Source organism: Cardiocondyla obscurior, linkage group LG20 (assembly GCF_019399895.1).
Source record: "Cardiocondyla obscurior isolate alpha-2009 linkage group LG20, Cobs3.1, whole genome shotgun sequence".
NCBI lineage: Eukaryota > Metazoa > Arthropoda > Insecta > Hymenoptera > Formicidae > Cardiocondyla > Cardiocondyla obscurior.
Window position 1 is genome coordinate 1,944,245 of NC_091883.1, and position 13,892 is coordinate 1,958,136.

The following is a 13,892-nucleotide window of genomic DNA, read 5'->3' on the forward strand; positions in this document are numbered from 1 at the left end:
GCCGGCATGCCGCGATGCACGGGGTCGACTGATCGGAGAAGGCAGAAGTGGAGGTGGTGCTGATGGTGCTGGCGGTGGCGGTGGCGGTGGTGGCGGCGGTGCTGGTGGTGCTGAAGGTGGTGGCGGAGGGTGGCGGCGCTGGAGGTGGTGGTGGTAGTGATGGTGGCGCACGCTTCGTGCGCTCATACCTACATGCGACCCAATCTTCAAACATTGTCCTTGCTACCTCTCCCCCTCAACCCCTCAATCTTTCTCTCTTCCCCCTCCCCCCTTTCCTCTCCTCCCCCCCGCGGTTTCGTTCATCCGCACGCCCACATCGTTTCTACCTACAACGGCGGTATCTCTTTACCCAGCTTCAACCCTCGACCCTTAATCACCCGAGCGCATGGGAAAGCACTGAATGCCACCGAAGAAATCGTCGCTTCTTCCTGTTTCGATAAGGAGCGTAGACGCGATTCCGCGCCGCTCGGTTTCTTCTCCCGGATCGTAGACCGAGATGAAGCAGCTTCCAGTTAACTGTTATCGAGGGAATGTTGGCGCGAAAGTGTGTTTCATGCACCAGCCGCTCTCTGTGACACGTGATACGCCACTAAAGGTTTTCAGTCTCACCGCTGTGATCCGATTCTCGAGACGGAAGTCTCAAATGTTGACAATACGATCTGTTCTTTTACGACTTGATTCATTTTACTTTTGTTTTTTTTTACTGCTTAGATAATCCGCCGACGTAATCGAGACTTCACGTTATAACATCGTACGGCGCTTTATTGACGGCGTGTCGTAATATTTCAAGTGCTAACGCTAACAATTTTTATATGTTTCTCTATTTTTCTCTATTTTTTTTTGTGCAAATGTAATACTTTTTTACTTCTCAACTGTAACCGTAATAACAGGTATCTTTTTATTGTGCTTAACTGATATCTGATATCCACTACTTTTTAGTCGTTGCATCCATTGTCACGATCAAACGTAAAAATCATTCTCGTGTTTCTGTGCAATTGGAATTTAAATCCATCAGTACTTTACTATTGCGCGTTTCGTATTTGCATTACATTTTGCACTGATCATATTTCACATTCTCCCTGCGATCACGTAAAGAAAATATCGTCCATCTACAAATGTAAAGTACCGTTCTATGTTTCTCTGTCATTTAATTATTCTTCAATGACATCAAATTTGCTATATTTCTTTTATTTTTAATACGATGACAAAATAGAGAGAAAATATGATAATAGATTTCTAAGTAAACGATACGTAATATAAAATAAAAAGTGGTAAAGTATTTTCCAAATGTTCAAATTTTATATAATGTTCTTGCTGCTATAAAATGCCATAAAAAAAAAAAAAAATTAATTGCGAAGTTGCGCGATATTGAGAAATATTTCCTAAGTATTTTTACCTCAAGCTAGTAATGTTTTTAATTTTAGCGAACTCTATTTGTAGCTTATACCTTTTACAATCTAAGAAATCGAATGCCAAAGATTGCATTTTAAATTAAGTATTTTATAATTCTATTTTGTTTAATATTTTAAGAGATATTACTCTATACTTATAGGATTTGTCGTTTCCGGTTGCAGTAATTCACCGTAAATCTTAAATAACTTAATTATTACCCGGAGATTACAACCACGAGAGTAGCAAGAAGAGGCAATTATCTGGAAAGAGATTACCTGGAATTTCGTTTTAGTCTTTTACCGATTTTATGGTCTTTATGCAACAATCACAACATCATTCCTTTCTAGTCGCGATTAAAATATTCCATTTTCGAATTAAAGTACGATTCAATAAATTAAAAAAAGTTATTAAACAGTAATTTAAATCAAGTAAATAGCGCGTATTTTTAGAAGAAGATTATATACTTGCTCTATTAATAACATCCGTCTAAAAGAATTGGATTATCTTCTCTATCTTAGGTTTTTTGGGTCACTTAGCTTGGATAATCCTGTTTTCGAAAGAAGAAGCGAGATACGCCTGAATCCTTTCTTTTACAAAATTGCTATGCTTTAAGAAGAAAATTATCACTTTTTAACTAAAAATGTTTCGAGTTTTAAAAACAATTTTAACTTTTTAAAAAGTATAATATTAAAAAAAAATCGTATTACAACGTATGTAATTTGAGAAAGATAAATTAATATTAATTTCTTCTAGCAATTATATATCGTATACTAATGTGACAGTTTAAAGATTTAATTAATGCCGATGGAATAGATTATTAATCGATAAGTCATTAACACGTTCCGTGTTACGGATAGTAGCAGCAAAATATTAAACGGTTTGTATAACTCGGAATAATTCGGAAAGCATACTCCCATGTATTATATGATTCAAAGTAGAGAACATTATGTTACAATAAAATATTTGATGCGCGAGCATTACATAAGATATGAACTTGCAAGATTTGCGTTTCACCCGTATCTGCACGCAGCATGAACACGGAAAGATGTTCGAGATGCGTGATGTTATTAACGGGAAGACCCAACGGAACGCGCACGGAATACTTAACGACATCTCACCTGCGATTGCATGGCCCTTTCAAAGATATCTCAAAAAGAAAGAGATAAAGAAAAAAGAAAAAAAGGAAAAAAAAAAAATGTGGAAAGTCTCGTTAAATAATAAAGACTTAAAGTTTCTAGCTTTATCTTGAACAACTACTATGCTCCCTTTCCGACAAAAGCCTTTCGCGATTTTTTAATAAGTTAATAAAAACGAGAATAATAATAATTCGCTGAGGGTTTGCATTTAACAATAAGAATAATTAAATTATTGAAATTCTATATGCTTAATACGCGTTCGATCAATGCGCTAATATAAACTGATAGAGAATAGCACGTAGCGGCATCTCATTTCCAATCCTATACCAACATCCGATTCTCTCCCCGGAGGCTTTCTTTACAGAAAAATATAAATGCATCGCCTCACTCGCAGACTGGTATCAACTTTAAAAGATTGAGGGTAAACAATACATTTCCGTGCTCTTAAAATAAATTTACATAAATAATTTTAAAACGAATAATTATTAAATAAATTTAATGAATACTCAACAAATAAAAAAAGAAAAAAAAAAAATACTAAAGAATCTAAAATATGAACAGATGAAAAATGAAACTGAACTGTAACGTTTCTTTAAAAGATTTCTATGCCTGGTGATTTATTAAATACGTAACGGAAAGAAAACCTGAATGAAAGAACGTCGGATAGCATCACTTAGGGTCGTTTTTCCAACTTTCTCGCAAATTTACTTGTCGAGTATAAACATGTTTCTATCTTGATCTATTTAAAAAGAAAGATTAAGATAGACATATGATTACTTGATAAGTAAATTTATCAGAAAATTGGAATAATCTGTCCTTAAAGACATCGCGCACCGTTATATATGAATAAAAGCGATGCTAATCCCTTGATTTTACCACGAGAGATCTATTCACCGACACCCTCCGTTACATTTTTGTGAGCTCTCCACCCCTTAGAGAGCAAAGTAAATTTTATGTAAACCTGCCTTGTAGCATGTGAAACGTCTCACGATTCATCGAATTGATTACGCGTCCGTCAACCTCTCAATTGAATCTAAAAACGAATTTGCTTGCGCTGCACCTCTGCGACAAATAATCGGCACACTTGATAGAACTTAACCTGGATATTGATTCTAAGCCACACAAAGACGTTTTAAAAAAAAAACTCGACCAACTTAAAAGAAAACAGATTTGTGGCAACCGTTACATAAAGACGTATCTGTGCTCTTTAATGGAATATCAGGTATCACGTAATCGTGAACGTGCCCCCTGGATCGATGGGCATTACGTCGAACGTGGATCGCTTGCCGATTTTACTGATAAAGTAGAACGTATTGAGCAAATTCATAGCAGGTACCGTCTCGTATCGTAGAATTTCAATTTGAAAAATCTGTTATCTGTATTACTACACATATATTTAGTCGCGTTAATTCCGATAATTTAATAAATTTTTGGGAAAAAATGCTAACTTTCATATCAAATTCACATTTATATATATACATATTTTTTAACAGATCCCAACAAACTACGATAAAAAAATTATGCAACTTACCAATCTGCAGCTTCAGCGGAGTTGATGATATCTGCCGGTGACTGTAACATAAAACGAAAAATATTAATGTAGACATGACGATATATCAGTTAATAAATTTAATAAAAAAAAAAAAGTAAAGGTTTGTTCTAAAGATTTTATAAAGAAAAATTTATATTTACCTATAAGTTGCTCCGCCGATGTATGATGCCCTTTCCCGAGCCTGCTCCTCCTCTCAGATGGAAAGTGTCGACACTCGTTGACGACTGCGGATGCAACTGCGTCGATCTGTAACATAAAGAAATATAAAGTTCAATTGTGGTTATCGTGCCGGAAGGGTTTTCGTTAAAGGGAAGCGCGAATTACTTTCGGTACGGAGACATGTGCTTGCCGTGCAGTGCGTAGTACGTGTGTGCTCGCGTAACCGCTGGAGAAGGACAAAGCGAGAGTGGGAGTAGTGGGGGAATATACCTAGCGCGCGGCACGTAGGCTCGCGCTCGCTCTCACCCCGTCCTCCCTGTCTCACCCCACCACCCCCCGCGCCTATCTATTCGTTATTCTCGTTCGATTTAATTGTAATATTTAATTAGTATGTCCAGACAAAGACGGTCTCGAAAATCGCGAAGACCGTCTTTGCCTGGACATATTATATAAATATTAAAATTAAGTCAAACCTTAAAATCGCCGACTTAACTTAACTTAACAGCCGACGTTGACTATGTGCGATTGTCTGGCAAGAATTTATCGAAAAAACACGCTTCAACGTCTTCTCGTAAACTCTTCTTTATAATTATCTAAGCGCACATCATATGTCACGTTATTTCCAGTGCATCATATTTCCCCACTAAGCCAATTACGGTTAAATGAATTTCGCGTACATGCATCGACTAAATTATGGCAGCTGTGATTTACCTATTTCGAGCTTATCCGAAGGTGCTCGCTACTCTACTGATAGCTCATCAATAATTAATTTCCAGACTCAGCTACTTATCTCCACCATTGATCAACAGAGTAAAACAGGCAATTAACAATTACGTGGGAGATAAAATAAGTAGGTGTAAATTTCTTGCACGGCGCATTATGTAATAAATTATTACGCGTGTATAAATATTTTATCTACCCTTCCGCTCTTCCTTCCCGTCCCCCTCTGTTCAATACCGTGCATAAATAACGCGATCAAATATTACGCGTAAAATTGGACATATATTTCAACAGATAATACTAGAACTACCTGCATAAAAAAGAAAATTATATATATTATAAAGAAAGTTTTTAAGATTGTAACTGCATTCGAGGAAAATTTTATTCCGTGGAACAAGTTCGACGGCAACGACGTAACTTGGAAAGACCGATGAAACAGAATTACACCGTGAAGACGAAATTTAGGCGTTCAACTTGGAGTTGAAATTATCGCGAGCACGATCGGGAGATTGCACTACGCTCGAATTAGAGATACGTTCCTTTTTTTCTTTTTTTTTTTCTTTGCTTTTCTCTCTGAAACGTTCTCGATGCGCTCTAGGTTTATATCACGCCTCGGGGTTTCAATTAAAAGCCGTGACACTGACATAGTTATCTCAAAATTATTCCGACGCGTGGTTATAAAGTCAAACTACGGTACGAAGGGGTCGGCATAAACCGTGGGTGTGTTCTATGTGTTAAATCTCACATCAATAAAACCGACAGTTCCCAGATAGCTCCCTGCCTCCTGCGTTTAATATCGGCTCTGCGCGATGTCACGTAGCCGATATATACACGCGTTTCTACACGCATAGGCACAAGGCACAATTAGGAACGAGTAACGCGCAGTTTGATTGGTGCCCATTCCTCGCGTAAGGTCAGCTTTCCCGGGAGAAGAAAAAGTTTTTGCACAGTTTAACGTCATACTTTGTATTATGCATTTTGCCCGGCGCTAATTAAACTTGCAAATTGCGAGGTACAATACTTTATTATATATATTCCAGACAATTTAATTTCTTACTTACTAAAGTTATTATGCCTTGACAGACATCAAATGTTATTCAACTTTTAATACGATAAGGCTTACATAAGCCTTCTTTTTTTTTTTTTTTTTTAAAGAAAATTGAAGTTTCAGAAGAAAGGAATTAAAAATCATTTTTAACAGATAACATTTAAAATATTGTTAAAAGTTAACATTACTATTGGTATGATATCAAATTATTATTGATAAAAGTATTATTACCATTTATTAATATTACTAGTATTGTTTATCTACTTGCATAAATATGTGTGTGCGTGCGTGTGTGTGAAACAACCGATGTTACGCACCCACATGCACAAACATACATGTTTGTACATATGCAATCAAACTAAAGTTTATTCATTATTCCTAAATATGCGCGCGTGCATACGTTATATAAGCGATGTAATCGATTAACACGTGTATGGTGTGTTCATTAATATTTTACTATAAGAAATAATTTGATAATAAAATACTGTGCAAATGTATAACAAATTCATTAGCTTATACATTCCCGAATGAATGATACAACAATATCATGTATTAATAATAACATGTCCATTAATTTAATAATCTAGTTAACTCTTGTGTGCATGCGTGTAGAAGGAGGGGGAGTTGCGGTCTAATCCTACAACCAATATTTTTCATACAAGTTTATAGATAATAATTAACTCTTGGTATTTTTTTTTTTTTTTTTTTCCTATATAAAAATTCCAATACGCGAAAATTAAAACCTGGAACGCATGGGATGAAAAGAAATCGCTCATTGCCTCGCTGTAGTTAGAGATATTGAACCGCACAATGATCACGAATTAAGATAATAACGATTGGTTGGTTCGGTTGAGGGGATATAACAAGTGTCTTCCGCCGACAATTGCACGACGGTCCATTTGTAAGTTATTCTGATCGTAAGTAAAAGACGCCCGCATCTTGTTAGACAGGATGCACTCGGCAATCAGTTTGTCCATACCGCTTAATACCGATGCGCATTTGAAGATAAAAAGTTTAAATCTGCCTACAATTGCATTTCAATTCCGTCGAATCGAAGTTCAATGTCGTCCCACTTTGTAAATTTTACTCGCAAAATTTTCCGTAACAATATAGAAACTACTAATAACAGGTAAATAGAACGGTTATACTCTAGATTTTGCTCAGTCGTACACATTTCGAACAATCGAAAATGTAATTAAGAATTCAATTTCAATATAAATGACGATCGAAATTTATAAAGGAAAGTTTTAAAATAAAATTAAAAAAGAGAAAAAAAAAAAAGAAAAAGAAAATAAAAGAAAGGCGATTAAAAGGAGATTAAACTTTACTTCGGGCGGATATCAAGAATGTGTTTACTCGTGTTTAAAATTTACGTAGTTAATAGTATACCACCGCTGTACTCGACTGCATAAGAACTTGACGTAAGTCTAAGAAATAATTGATTATTTCCTGCCAACGGCAGCATTAATTCACCACAAGCCGAAACCGCTCTCTAGTTCTAATTGATCTCAATTTTTAATGCCGGCGAGCAAATTGTATTCGGTGGCTCGCTACACTAGAATCCACGGGCATTAATCGGTTCCTTCATTTTACCTTCATAAACCGCGGTAGTATGTGCAATGCCGGTTGTGTGTTTCGTATATTCTCTTTGTAGTCCGTTCATGAATATTACATTGACTACTACCGGTTAGATCACTAAATTTCAGCGAGGAAACGAATAAACGCGTTGCACTATAAACTACCACACTGCCATTAATAAAATACATTGTTTTTACGGATAAGGGATGCGGTGATAAACGCATACTCTGAACTGGACATGTTCGAGAGACATTACCAGCGACGACTTTTCTATCTCGGTCTGATACGTAATCGAAATCTGTTGATTTAATTATAACGGTAATGTAGAGAAATTACGTCAGCGTATATTAATTTTGTTTTTCCTCTCCAACGAAACGCGAAGGCCAAGATTGACATCGATATTTATCCATCGGAACTGGTAACGAGATTATCGATAATCAAGGCACAATTTTGCACTCGCGTGGGAAAAATTATAACGCCAGGTGTGCCGGAGTATCATAAATTTAATACAATCGTCGGCAACCGGGCAAGAATTTTTCGCGAAACCAGAACGGAGGATGGGGATGGAATCGGAAATTGCGAAGCAAGCTAAACGAAAATAACCGTGGCCGACATGCAGGTCATTGTTTACGTCACTAGACTCCCGCAACCTTTATTCTATGCTTTCCACGATGGTCTTTCTTCATTTGCACACAGATCGACTCGAACGAAGATTGGCACGCCCTGACCTTTTATACGCGAACGCGATATGGCAACTGTACTGCCTAAGATGCAATTTTTAAGCTGTCTGTTTCGGGAAGAGTCTTCATCCTTTAACGATCAAAAAAAAAAAATCGGCTGGACAAGTTCGCTTACTTATTCACGCTATGTTTGCAAAAGTTTCTTTATGTATATAAGTACGTATCTATTTTTTTTTTTATAAAAATAATAATAAAATATAAAAAAACTCAACTCATATTCAAGAAAGGATTTACGGATTAAAAATATCGAAATTACAAATATCTCGACAATTTATTGCTACTATCGCTGTTAATATTAAGCATGAATAAAATATCAAACAGTTTGGTTTTCCCCCTTTATATTTTTCTTTCTTTCGGGAGGGAGGGAATTTTTTGCATATGTGTATTTTACGCACGTGTGAGACGCAATAGTCAACACGTGTACGAGAAATAGTGAACTGCGACTTTTTTGGACCGTACAAAGTATACGGCGGTTAAGAAGTCACTTGCGAGTACACAGGCCACTTGATCACTCTCTCGAAAGGTTTCTTGTCGCTTTAACCGATCACACAGTGCGGTGCATCTATCTTACAACCTTCCGCTATCCGTTTGAGAGAGCGATCACGTAGATTCGTCGAGCCGCTTGCGTGAACCACCCCAGCGATTCCGAGCCCGGGTAGATTCGTAAGAAATCGATACGCGGCGAACCTGCCACCTGCTGGCAACCTCCGGTCCACCCTCGTGCAGGTTGCTCCAGTAGCTTCTTTGCGCGTTCATTTCCAGGACACGGAGACCAACCCCTTAAAAGTCCAGGGTTTTCCCCGGGATTCTGGATAAAGCGTGCCTCGAGCCGTTTACTGGCTCGATACGATCGTCCTCCTAACCCGGCCAGCCACCTACCTCCATCATTTGCCTAAACAACGAATACGAGCGACGATTCTGTCAGGACGAGCATCCCGTCGCTATGCAAAGCGGAAATAGTAACACGAACGCGGAAGATGCGTTATAAGATTATAGGAAACAAACTTCCGTACCCATCTAAAATACAAGCCTTCGCGAAAGTTGATCGTATATCAGATATATAATTAAAAAAAAAAAAAAAAAGAAAGAACTATATATTATTAAGATGTTGATCTGACCTCTTCAGATCGAAAGATGCGCCGATCTATAATTTTATAATGCGCTGGAAAAGAAACATTTCGTTACCCCGCAACGTTTATCCAACGCCAAAGTTTATATTTTTAAATTTAACATTGACCAGAGCGTACATATAAATTAACAACGAAATTATAGAATCGATTGCCCAGCACCTATTAGTTCACTAAATGACATCTTTCGCAGATGACATTTGAGGGAGGTTATAAATAAAATGACGAACCGGAGCACGAGCTACGAATATGACAAATAAATTTCCTAAATATACATTGTGACCCACAAAATGTATTTAGCAATGGCCATCCTCTTTTTTTGATACATAAATTATAGATGAAAGTCTAAAAATACCAACCCGACGAATCTCAAGCCTATCAACTATTGGTGGAAAATATTTATACCTCGTCATCCTTTTTCGTAGACGTTGCATAATTAATCGGAGCTTAAATAAGGAACTAAGTGTGAATATCACAAATTTTCTTCTTCCCTCTTCCGTTCCCCTCCTTTGTATTTAATAAGATATTTTTACCGAGTAATACTCCGGTCATTTTTTTCAGCGATAAAGCACCTATAACGTACTCTGACACATAATACGAAAAGAACACTCTTCTCAAACTCTCAAAACTCCTTGAACTCTGACAAGAGAAAGATTAAACAGAGAGCTCGGAAGCGCAATACAAGTGAACAGCAAAACACACGATGAAACAGTCATTCTATTTAAATTTAACTTTATTTGCACGGAAAAGAAAAAAAAAAGGGAAGGAAAAAAAATGTCAACGGAAAGATTATTTTTTAACTCTTCCCAACTGTGTACTATGAATTATTGTAGAGCGAGTGAATCGTCTGACACTTTTATAAGAACGTAGATGTAAATTTGTGTACCTAGATTGATTTATTTTTTATTTAATAAAAGTTATTCTACTTAGTAAAAGAAAAGAAAATTAATTAATTAACTGAGTTATTTTTCAATTAAAAAAAAAAAAAAAAAGAAACGGAGATACGAGTCTATGATACGCCTATTAAATTAAATTGCAACTACGAAAAAAAATTTGCTCCGTCTAATTAGAAAATACCTGAATAAAAAGAAAATCTCAGATGCTTTATGTAACGTTTCGTAATGCTCGAGCTTTGTAAAGCTTTTTCCACCCCAAATGTTCTTCTATTATATTTCAGCCTTTTCATCCGAGGGGAAGCGTTGGCGCAAAATATAAATTGGATTGAAGGACGAAGACTTTGCTCTTTTTTTTTTTTCTAAAAAAATTTCCGTCCCACGCAGACGCGCATCGTTACTTTTACTTCAATTGGCAAGCTATTGTAAAAATTATCATCGAGTGCTCGCGCGCGACCTCGTTTTCCCCGTCGTGCTAGGCCGACGTGCGATATGAAGCGGTGCGTTACGTTAATGCGCGCGCGGCAGCCTTCTTCAAGTCGAGGAAGGATTAAACTAGGAGGAAAGAAAAGACGCGGGCCGTGGCATACGGGAAACGGGAGAGATGCGTTTCTGCGCGTCTATCGCGCACGAAGACACGAGGAGCGGTTGCGGGTGTTGCGCTCGTACAGATATTGATCGCTCGGGTCACGCAACAGGCTGCTTGTCAGGACACCACTCGTCAGGTTGTGCTCCAAGGTAGCAACTCGGCTGAAGGACCCTCCGAGTAACCCGCGGAGTCGAAAACCCACAATAATTTATTAGACGAGGCTATCGCGTCGCGCCGATCGAACGTTACAAAGCCTTTTCGTGCCCGGCCGCGTTCCTTGTGCCGATTCCCGGGCATTTGTCGATTTCTACCCTGACAATTGTTTAACAACGGTCTGTTTTAAGATGATTGTACGCTCAGCGAACAAACAGCGAACGCGAGTAATCTCAAACAAATCAGTCACTAAGAAAAATAAATAAATAAATAAAATATAAAAATATAAAAAACACCGACGAATATTTGTAGTAACTGTGTTCGTTCGCTAAGAGCTTGTACACACACTTACACGTTCGTCCCTAATCGAGATCTCCTCTCGAGTAAAAGTGAGGAAGATTGCACGAGAATCGTCGGGGGAGATTTTGCAATGCGAAAGATGATATAAAAATCCTCTAATTGCGACGATATTGAAACGGCTTGTTTCTATGCCATTTATATAGGATTATACACGTATACATGAAAAGCGTGGAGGGAATACGAAAAATATCGAGCTTATAATCAGTGTACTGCACACGCACGGATCGATGCAACGTTCGAAATTATCGCTTTGACAAACAATTCGCTCCGTGAATTCCGTACAAATATGAGCGAGCGAATATCTGAAAAGAAGCAACTCGATTTTAAAGCCGTACCCGTTTTACGCATGATCGAAATCGCGCCGATCCTCCGGCGAAGGGAACGATAAGCAGCTCCCTTCCGCGAGACTGAGCTTCGGTTCTCACCTCATCGTTCCGTTCGCATCGCAGTACACGTTTCCATTCAGCTACCATTTTCTCTTCATCTTTCTATCTAGCGCCGAAGCATCCGACTATGTATCCGATTTTTCTGCCTGCAGGTGGAGCGTATCATCTATCTCGAATCTTTTTCATAACTTTATCTAAAATGTACGGCCCGATATTAAATTATCACCTACTAGACGCTGATTAATTAAACCTCCCGGACCCTTTTCTATACCGTGCAATATCGCTGTAATTGCACAGTAATGATTTATTAGGACGATCTGAAACTGCGATTCTTACAGATTTTTCGACTCTACATATTTTTGATAAAATAAAAAAAGTGTTTTAATAAAATATTTATATTTCTTTTTAATTTAAAAAAATGCCAAGAGTTAAGTGAACTTTTCTTTTTAAGTGAGCTTTTGCCTAATATTAACGCAAGTATTATAAAAAATAATTTAATAAAGAATCCTCATATTATAAGTGGTTTTAGAACAAAGATATATGTGGAGTGTACTATGTTTGAAATAAAATTAAAGCTGAGCAATCACAGATGATGCAAGTAGCGACCATCTATGTGCTGTTCAGTGAATTAAAGCCGTAGTCGGTAACCCATCTCTTGTGGTAAAGAGCCAGTGCGGCTCTTACAGATGGCAAAGAAATACAAGTTGTATTCTATCTCAAAAATGTAAATTAAAAAAAGACTCACCGTTTCGATGCGCCGTGGCGGAGTTATGCACGTACATCCAAGAGTTGCTGTCCAACTGTTGCTCCGCCAAAGTCCGATGTCTCTCCAAGACCGTCTGCTCCTCTCAGAACATCCAAGAATTGTCGGAAGACTTTCTTCCTCTTCTCGAGTTCGTTGTAATCACTATCACACATCGCGCACAGGTAACACCATCTGTAATGAATAAAATTCAAATTAGTTCTCGAATTTAAGTACAATTTAATGTTAGCAATATTTTTTGGATTTTATTATTTAATGTTAATAATATTAATAAATTTAATTTATAAATAAAAAAATTAATAAAATTAATATCTTACCTCACTGTTGCTCCGCCAAAGCCCGTTGTCTTTCCAAGACCGCTTCCTTCTTTCAGGGCATCCAGGATTTGTCGAATTACTTTTTTCCTCTTCTCGAGCTCGTTGTAATCATTATTACAATTCGCACGCAAGTAACACCACCTGTAATGCATAAAATTCGAATTAGTTGTGGAATTTAATTACAATTTAATGTTAGCAATATATTTTGAAATTGATTATTTAATGTTAACAATATCTTACCTCACTGTTGCTCTGCCAAAGTCCGTTGTCTTCCCAAGACCGCCTCCTCCTCTCGGGGTATCCAGGATTTGTCGGATGACTTTCTTACTCTTCTCGAGCTCGTTGTAATCATTATTACAATTCGCACGCAAATAGCCACCATCTGTAATGCATAAAATTCAAATTAGTTCTTGGACATAATTACAATTTAATGTTGACAATTTAATTATTGCTTGTATAAATCGTTAAACAATTTCGCAATGGAGTTAATAAATATTACGCGATTAATGATACTACCGAAGTTGGTGTGCCGTTGCTCGATGTTCTCTTAGGCCGCCGGTGCCTCTCTACAGATCCCGTTAATTTCGCGCAGCACAGATTCTAATTACAATCTCTCACGCTAATTACCGATATAATCACGCGATGCGGCAGTCCCGGCATCGACCGACGTTGATTCTAGTACGATGCGACGAAGCAGTAACGATGTAATGACGACACGATCGCGCGGCAATAAGAGTACTCGACATGGCGCGAATAAGAACGGCGCGAACGTAGTTGCGACGCGGGACGCTCGCGGAGAATCGCGGAGATGTTTCGCCCGCATCACTCATATGAGAGTCTGAAAAGCAGCATTATAATTACCGTATCTGTCTCGCGCGCCTGTTGAATTCATTATATTTAGCAGATAGGACCTCCTGCCGTTATATGTACTGCAAAAAGACGACCGTTGATGCGAGTTCGATCCGCTGCCTGCCCGCGA

The 13,892-nt window shown here is 37.8% G+C and overlaps 1 long non-coding RNA gene across 1 annotated transcript; it reads right to left on the reverse strand.

Annotated features, from left to right (window-relative positions):
• Positions 1–529: 529 nt before the first annotated feature.
• LOC139110362 (uncharacterized) lies at positions 530–13,118 on the reverse strand. Its single transcript, XR_011546988.1, has 4 exons — positions 12,914–13,118; positions 12,579–12,770; positions 4,221–4,326; positions 530–4,100 (listed from the first exon to the last, which is right to left on the reverse strand). It is a non-coding gene; the product is annotated as an uncharacterized lncRNA (long non-coding RNA).
• Positions 13,119–13,892: the final 774 nt, after the last annotated feature.